At 36.1% G+C, this 8,173-nt stretch overlaps 1 non-coding gene across 1 annotated transcript; it reads left to right on the forward strand.

Annotated features, from left to right (window-relative positions):
* The first annotated feature begins 7,165 nt into the window (after positions 1-7,165).
* LOC149845445 (small nucleolar RNA R71) lies at positions 7,166-7,271 on the forward strand. Its single transcript, XR_016430637.1, has one exon. It is a non-coding gene; the product is annotated as a small nucleolar RNA R71 (small nucleolar RNA).
* The last annotated feature ends 902 nt before the right edge of the window (positions 7,272-8,173 follow it).

Raw genomic sequence — 8,173 nt, forward strand, 5'->3', positions numbered from 1 at the left:
CACGATTGCGGCTTCAGACACGGGGCAAACACTGTCAACCAAGTGTCAGACTCGGTCAATGCATCAAGGCCGAGTCCATCCACATTTTGGACTCGGTCAACTTTGATCAAGTCTATTTTTGTCTATTTTAAGGCAAAAGATGTGTAAAAAGTAAAAAAAATCAATCTTTTTATATATTTTTTATATATATATATATATATATATATATATATATATATATATATATATATATATATATATATATATATATAGCTAAGTCTTATTATTGTTATATATATAGCCGTATCTCCTAATGGGCACAACTTTGTGTTATCATTGCAAAATTTTTAACTTTTTGCAAATCAAACTGACCTTTGAAAAAGATTTTGAAAATAACTCGCCTTCATTTTTAAAATGCGGGATTATTCCGAAGAATGGGACTCGCCTGTCGGTACGAGGTTCAACCGTTCCTGCCACCTTTAACAGGGGTAATTGAACCAAGGATCAATCTTATGCTCTACTCTATTCAACTTATCTAAATCATATTCTAATTTCTAAATGCACATAGAATCAGGCATGTGCTATGAATTTTCAGAAAATGCACATTTTGAAAACATGATGTTTGCTTTGAATGATTGAAATATTTAGAATAGGTATCACATGGAAAATCGTGAATTGGGATTTGAAATATACTTCTGAGAGAAATAAAAATCGATTTTGAGGAATCCTTGACATTTGGTGAAAATCGATTCTGAGACTTGGTTTCTCTGAATTCAAACTTTGAAATTGAAATTCTAACTTAGAAAATTTGAATTTGGAACTTGGGAAATACTTGAAATATCATTGGCAAATCCATATTCTTTTGAATAAGACTTAGAAAAATTCTAACTTCAAACTTTGAAATTGACTGCATAACTTTGGAAAATTGAGTTTATGAACTTGAGAAACACTTGAAATATTCTTTGAAATTCAATGCTTTTGGGAAAATCGATTTTGCTATAAGACTTAGGAGATTTTGAGAAAATGAACTTCTTTGAATTGAGATTTGAATTGGAATTGGCAAATGCATGAAATGAATGAATATGAATTTGAGAAATACTTTTTTGTATTTTGAAACATGCAGTGCATTTTTGAAGTTAGCCTAAGAGTGTAGGCTGAATGTGGCTAATGTGAAGATCATAAATCTGAGTATCATTCGTATTCTTCTTTTAAATCATTGTAATTTTGAAAAGATTTTTATATGAAAAACATGTGAAAACCAGACATCAAATAATAAAAACCGGTTCTCACTAGTGGATGAGACCGGGTCGAACTTAGGGAACGGGAATATTTCGTATTCAAGTACACAAATCTAACTATTCTTTATTGCCGAATTTATTGAAATGTAAAATGTTTAAGAAAAGTAAAAACAACTAACTATTACAACAAATGAATACCCTTCGCAGAGGGCGTAAAGTGCAATATTTACAAACACAATTAAAATTCTAAGTCTAAACTGAAAGTAAAAATCTTCTATCTTCGTACTTCGTGTCACGTAGTCTCTTCTGCTCCAATCTCGTGCAATCCTGCACAAATCAAATGAACACAAGCAGTACCAAAGAAAGAAGAAATAGAATGTACTAAAAAAAATATACTAACTAAAGGCTAAGAATATGAAAGAAATCATTAAAGAAATCTAAATGACAATTTTAAATGCAAATGATATATTTTTTTCTTTTATTAAATCTAACTAACTAATTGCAAAGTAATTAACAACTCTGATTATCTTCCTTAACTAAACTATTTTTAATAGCAAAATGACTAGCAACTATTTCTAATATCAACGAATCAGTTAATCAATTAACTAAGTGATCTAATATCAAAACACTAAGTAATCTAAGTATTAAGTAATATCTAAAAAAAATTCAGCAAAGCATTATCATCTGATAATTCGATATCTAAAACCAGATCCGGATATCCAATTAACTGTAAAATTCATTTGTCAATTCAGAAATCACATTGTCAATCCGATGAAAAATATGGATTCATGATATTATTCAATAGAATCAAATCATGGCTCATTCAATATCGGATGTCAAATTGATTCACATTCAGATAATATTTCAGTTTCTGATGAATCCAGAAAAAAAATTATTTCAATTGACATTCACTGGATATATAACAGAATTTTCAATTTCTGTTCAAATGACTCAGCCGGAATATCCAATTCCGCTCACTTGACTCTGCCGGATGTGAAATTCAGGTGAACTTAAAGTTCAGGTGGAGTTATGCTGACGGATAATGAGGTTTCCAGAGATATTAATCAAACTAGGAACTTAAAAAAAAAAATCGATCAATCAGATCTTGTTCCACCGTGAAACAGGTTTCCTCTGTAACGAAGAATTTTCCGGCGAGTAAATATCAGAATCAGTAAATGATTCCAGATATTTTGAAATAGATTCCGGTCAGTTAAAAAAAACTGTTTACCGCATATCCAGATTATCTAGATGATTTAGATCATTGCTGGAAAACGGTATGTATCTCTCACCGGAAATCAAAACAATCACAAAACTTGCTGGAAATCTGTAAACAGCCGATCAAAACTAAGATATCCGATAATTTGATTTCAATTGATCGAACTTCCAATGATCTTCAACTAAATCAAGCCTCAACACAATTCTAGCAAACTGGAATTGATTTAGTCATTCAGTGGATCAAAATTAGGCATCCGATCGATCAATCAATCAGATTTTCATATTCAGTCGCCGGAAAAAAAAAAAACCGTCAATAATCACCGGACGACTCATACAGACCACGCTTCAATCGTCGGGAGTCAAATGATATCCGATCGGATGATTGATTCAGAAGTATCCGATTCAATTTCTTCTCTGATGTTAAAATCACGATAATGGAAGTTGATCGGACATCTGATCGATTAAAAAAAACACATTTGATGTTTTAACAATTTTTTTTTATTGAAATAGAAAAAAATTAATACGATCTATATGAACTACAATTAAAATCTATTCTAACAATTACTGAAACAAAAACAGGAAGTCAACTCAAATTTCTTTAATCATGAGTTATGAATGCTTAACAGAAATTAAAATGAAAATTTCAGAAAAAGAAAAAGAAGAAGAAGAAGAAGAAGAAGAAGAAGAGAAGAAGAAGAGAAGAAGGAGAAGAAGAAGAACTTACCGGAGGGATTAGAAAAGAGTTGGAATCCTCCTATATGCCATTACCGTAGCTGGATGCCTCCACCGGATTGAGAAAGAAGAGAGATCAAGGGAGAAGGAGAAGAAGGAGGAAAGAAACAAGGTGAAGGAGAAGGGTTAGAAGAGAAGGCAAAAGCATAAAAGAGAAGACAAGCCTCTCTTCCCCCTACGTATGGTATTTATAATTTTGAAAGTTTTTCCATAAGTCCATCTTATTTCAAAGAATTCCATTTCAAAACCTCTCTTCAAAAAGTTATTTACAAAGCAACTCAAAATGACTATGTTTTAGAAAATACAAAAACTAAGTCTATTCTAAATCTAATTTTTTTATGATTTTCAAAAACTAAACAACTACAATTATGACAAACACTAAAATAGGCATTAAAATGTAAAATAACACTATTTTTCATGCATTTTCTATTCTTATACTATTTTAGCACATTTACTCGAAACTAACATAAAATTGGGTTTTTAAATCATTTTCTCATTAAATCATGCATATTTTTATATGAAATATCCCTAAAATATATGCATGATCAAATACCCCCATGCTTATGTTTTGCTAGTCCTCGAGCAAACTAGAAAAATGCACGAAATCAAACTATCACCTAACTCACTTTCGTAGGAATCACGGTTGCATTTAGCTCATGCAACAAGCTCTTTCAACCCCTGGGTTACCCCAGTGGACGAGTAAGGTCTCGTGAGGGTTTGCAGTGATGCTACCCACAAACATCTCTGTCATGTATGCATAATATTACACATCCTCACAATCAGTAGGTAATTAAAGACTTTATTTTCACAAATATTTCATGTTATTTCTAAATCAAAACATAATTAGAGTCTTTTATATACCACCACAGAAAAAGAATTTCTTTCACTTTTCTAAATATCATAATTATTTATGTTTTATTCTTAGAAAATCCAATAAAAACATATTATTATTTACTTATCCTCACTCATATGTTTTCTGCACAGGTTTTCTCAATCACACTTCCAAGCATTGAACTTTTCTTTCTTTTTAAGCTCTTTTCTCTCTCTCTTTTTTTTTTTTCTTTTCACGCTTTTTCTTTTTGCGCACTTATTTTTCTCATATAGCTTGCGTGTGGTCTGCTTTTATGCCTTGTGCAATGTCAATATCTTCTATACTTTTTTCAATACATACAAAAAGATATCAACTAAGACATAAAAGTGACTTACTTCATTCACCTTTATAACATGAGAGTCAAATATTTCAACTTGTATCTGTTCTCAGTTACTTAGGATCACGAAGTTTTCCACTCTCCTTTTCGAAATGGAATTAAAAGTTTCAACTTACATCTAAGTTCCATCTACTAAGGATTGTGGAATTATCCAAACAACCTAACACATGCTATATTTTTTTCTTTTGAGTTCATTTTTTTACTCTTGTTCATTTGCTTAGTTTTTTTAAAAATAGAACTGTGCATATTCATATTTATGATTCAAAATAAATTCTAACATGTATTTATCCTCATTTCTTTGAAATCCGCATAAACAACCATAATTTTTAGATCTATGTCAAAAAAAAAAATCGTGGGGCTTAAAAAATCCTCTAAAAACATCAGATTTGAAATAACATTCATATAAGTTCAAACTCTTTCTTTCAAAATCTATTTTTCATGAGATATGTGTAAACATGTGCAAGAACGTAAACAGAAATATCAAGGTGTGCAAACTACACCCTCCCCCATGCTTGAATGACACTGTCCCAGTGGCACTCCCCCATGCTTATATGAAACTAAGTGAATGCACATGAGAGAAATAAATGAGGGAAAAGAGTAGAATGGCCTGACATGAATTAAAAATACACGTTCTATGAATGTAATAAATGCAATGTATACATGACAAAACATGAAACCATGAATGAAACAAAAAGAATATGAAAAACTCATGAAGAAAACTAAAAAGTAAAAACAAAATAAAATCTATAAATTCTAAGTAAACCTAATAATGTACAAGATATGAGTTGCCTCCCATAAAGCGCTAAGTTTCACGTCCCCAACCAGACGGATCCCTGGAAAAATCCTTCATCGTCCATGAGATCAATGGACATGAAGTCAGACTCAATCGGGCTCTCTGTGAAAAATAGTGTCATCTGTGACACTGCGCACTATGTTCCCGTCCTGTCTACCTCTAAATGGATCAAAGTGCCTGATCCAACTCAACTCACCTATCTGATTTTTACGTAATTCTAGGTGATCCTCATCTAATGATTCTTTATCCTCCTCATGAGGTGGATTGCCCAATAACCAAGCATATTCTGCTTCTACGAGGTCTTGAATGACATTAACCTCGAAAGAAGCCTCCTCAACAGCAGGCCCCATAGCAGCACGAAAAATGTTTAGCCGTATCTTCCTATTTCCGAATGACACATCCATCGCACCAGTGCGGCAATTGATGCACGCATTGGCGGTAGCTAGGAAGGGGCGACCGAGAATAATAGGAGTCTGCTGCGGGCTATCAACTCCCTCCATATCTAATATCACGAAGTCGACAGGGAAATAACAATCCTCTACCTTGACTAAAACATCTTCAAGTATCCCTCTTGGGATCTTGATAGATCTATCTGCGAGCTAAAGAGTCATAGGTGTAGGTTTCATCTCTTTCAATCCAAATTGGTCATAAAAGAAACCCGGCAAGATGTTAACACTTGCCCCAAGGTCGAGCAACGCACGCCCAACAGTGATGTTTCCTATGACGCAAGAGATGACAGGAGTCCCTGGGTCCTTGAGCTTAGGTGGGGTTTGATGTTGCAATACTGCGCTCACCTGCCCGATTAAATAAATCTTTTTCTGCACATGGGACATCGACTTCCTTTTCTGCGTACAAAGTTCTTTGAGGAACTTTGCATATGCAGGGACCTGTTGAATAGCATCTAGTAAGAGGAGGTTTATTTGAACGTGCTTGAATATCTCCAGCATCTCTTGCATGTTCACTTTGGACTTACCTAATGCTCTCGGCCTTTCTAACGCCTCAGGAAAGGGAGCTTTGGGAATGTAGGATGGTGAAGGCTCAGATGGAAGAACCTTCTCGCTTTCCTGAGGTAGAATATTAGGGACAGACTGCTTCTCGCTTAACTTCTCTCTTTCTTCTGCAGCCTCCCTCGCTTGGTACTGCTTCCCACTCCTAAAGGTTACTACTTGAGCTTGCTCTTTATGTGCATCAGTCATATGCAAGCTACGCATGGGTTCCTTTCCCTTAGGGTTGACAATAGGCTGGCTAGGCAATGTCCCCTCACTTCGCCTGCTAAGTGCTTCGGCAAGCTGCCCCATTTGAGTCTCTAATTTTGCAATAGACTGGGTATGTGAGCTTAAAGCTTGCAAAATCTTATCCTCAAAAGATTGACTATGTAAAGGCTCATGAGACTGGGGTTGAGTATAAACAGGTTGGACTGGGGGATAACTAGATCTTTGAAATCCAGGCGCATAACCGCCTTGACTTGGTTGACTCTGGGAAGGGTTGGGTGGGTGGATCTGTGAGTTGCGCCATGAGAAATTGGGATGATTTCGCCAGCCCGGGTTATAAGTGTTGGAAAATGGATTAGGTACGGGCCTAGCGAAGTTTTGAGCCATCTGAGCTTGCTCTTGGACAAACTCAGGATATTGTGGCGCAACTGGGCACTAAAAGACATGGTGTGCAGGACTCGCACACAACGCGCACACCTGCATGGCAGGGGAGGGACCCAACAAAAACTGATCTAATTTCTGGGACAGTTGGTCTACCTTGTTGCTCAACTCAAGGTTCATCCCTAACTCGAAAATACCTGCCTTCTTAATGCTATCCTGTACAGGTGCAGCCCTATCGAACCGTGAGGCTGTCGCATGGTGCATCGAATTCTCACTCAATGTCTCAAAAAGCGACCATGCTTCATCCTCACTTTTGAGCATAAATGTGCCCCCACACGCGGCATCCACCATTTGACGGTTTTTTCAGTAAGACCGTCATAGAAATATTGCACCAGTTGCCAGCGAGGCACCTGGTGGTGGGGACACTTGCGGAGAAGATCTTTCAATCTCTCCCATGACTCATGAAACTGTTCTCCTTCAATTTGGGAAAAACTGGTTATCGCTTTACAAAACTGGTTCGTTTTACCAATTGGGAAATATTTCTTTAAAAATTCTCTTTGCATATGTTCCCAAGTGGTAATTCGAACAATATCTAATGATTTTAACCAACTCTTCGCTTTGTCCTTCAGAGAGAAGGGGAACAGGGTCAACCTCATCGCATCATCTCCAAAGTTGTTGATTCGCACTGTCGAGCAAATCTCCAAAAATTCATCGAGATGACGATATGGGTCTTCATTACTAAGGCCATAAAACGAGGGTAACATTTGGATCACACTGGCCTTTATCTCAAAATGGTTTGCTCCTACATCAGGTCTTGTGATGCAGGAAGCGGGAGTGTAAGTGTTGGGCATGAAATACTCCCTCAGAAGACGAGTAATCTGCTGATTCTCGGCCATGGTTGCAGATCTCTGGGCTCTCCTAATAAGGGACTCGGGGTCCTCAATCGGCTCTACCAACTCAGGGTCAAGTGAGCGTCGCCCTTGCATACACCTCTTACTAGACCGGTGTAGCTCACGTCCTAACTTTGGGTTTTCTACCTAACTAACGCACTAAGCGGCCAAACCACGCAAACCACAAAGCGGGTAAACTAAAAACAACAAAAACTAAACAAACACCACGCAGTTACACATAACAGAGATTATGCAAAGAAATATAAAATCTATGTGTATTGTACCAATAGTACACAATCACCTCTAAGGGGATCCTATTAGGTGGGCTGTGCAGAACAGTAAGCTCGTCTCTAAGATATGCACATACGTGGTTCTAAACCTAAATGCACACAAACACTAGGCAATAAAGCGAATACTAATATTACGCCGTTCCCCGGCAACGGCGCCAAAAATTTGATGTCTTCTTTTAAATCGTTGTAATTTTGAAAAGATTTTTATATGAAAAACATGTGAAAACCAGACATCA

The sequence above is a fragment of the Nuphar pumila genome, chromosome 2 (assembly GCF_984573655.1).
Source record: "Nuphar pumila chromosome 2, dmNupPumi1.hap1.1, whole genome shotgun sequence".
Classification (NCBI taxonomy): domain Eukaryota; kingdom Viridiplantae; phylum Streptophyta; class Magnoliopsida; order Nymphaeales; family Nymphaeaceae; genus Nuphar; species Nuphar pumila.